Genomic DNA, 515 nt, shown 5'->3' with positions numbered 1-515 from the left:
GTTACCTCTGTATTTTATGTGGACAGAATGCTTTGAAAATGCTGTCCATGACTAAAGTTTTTAGGATGATGGGAAATGTGTCAGAACTGGAATTAAGGCACTTCAAGCTGGTTATTATGGTGGTAATAACTGGCTTGAAATGGCTGCTCTTTGCTTTCTTAATACCTTTTGTTAACATTGTTTTAAGTCAGTGTCTGTTTGAACCCATCCTGAATCAGTTTGCATGGAAAGGACGCTATAGAAATGCTATCCGTGACCACCTATCACAGTTTTTTATGAGGATTAGGAAAGGATACAGGACTAGAAGTGAGGCATCTCCTACAGCAGTTTAACTGGCTTGATATGATAGTTTGCTTTCTTTATTATGTATGCTAACACTGTTTTCCATCAGTGCCTGAACAGCATACATTTCTAGCATTGTTCATATAGTCAGTTGTTATATTTTCAGAAACTTTTATTCACAGACTTAAGCATTCAGATACATTTTCAAATGAAGAAAACACCAGAAATGAAGT

This window comes from Pygocentrus nattereri, chromosome 18 (genome assembly GCF_015220715.1).
Source record: "Pygocentrus nattereri isolate fPygNat1 chromosome 18, fPygNat1.pri, whole genome shotgun sequence".
Lineage (NCBI taxonomy): Eukaryota > Metazoa > Chordata > Actinopteri > Characiformes > Serrasalmidae > Pygocentrus > Pygocentrus nattereri.
This window is presented reverse-complemented; position numbering follows the sequence as displayed.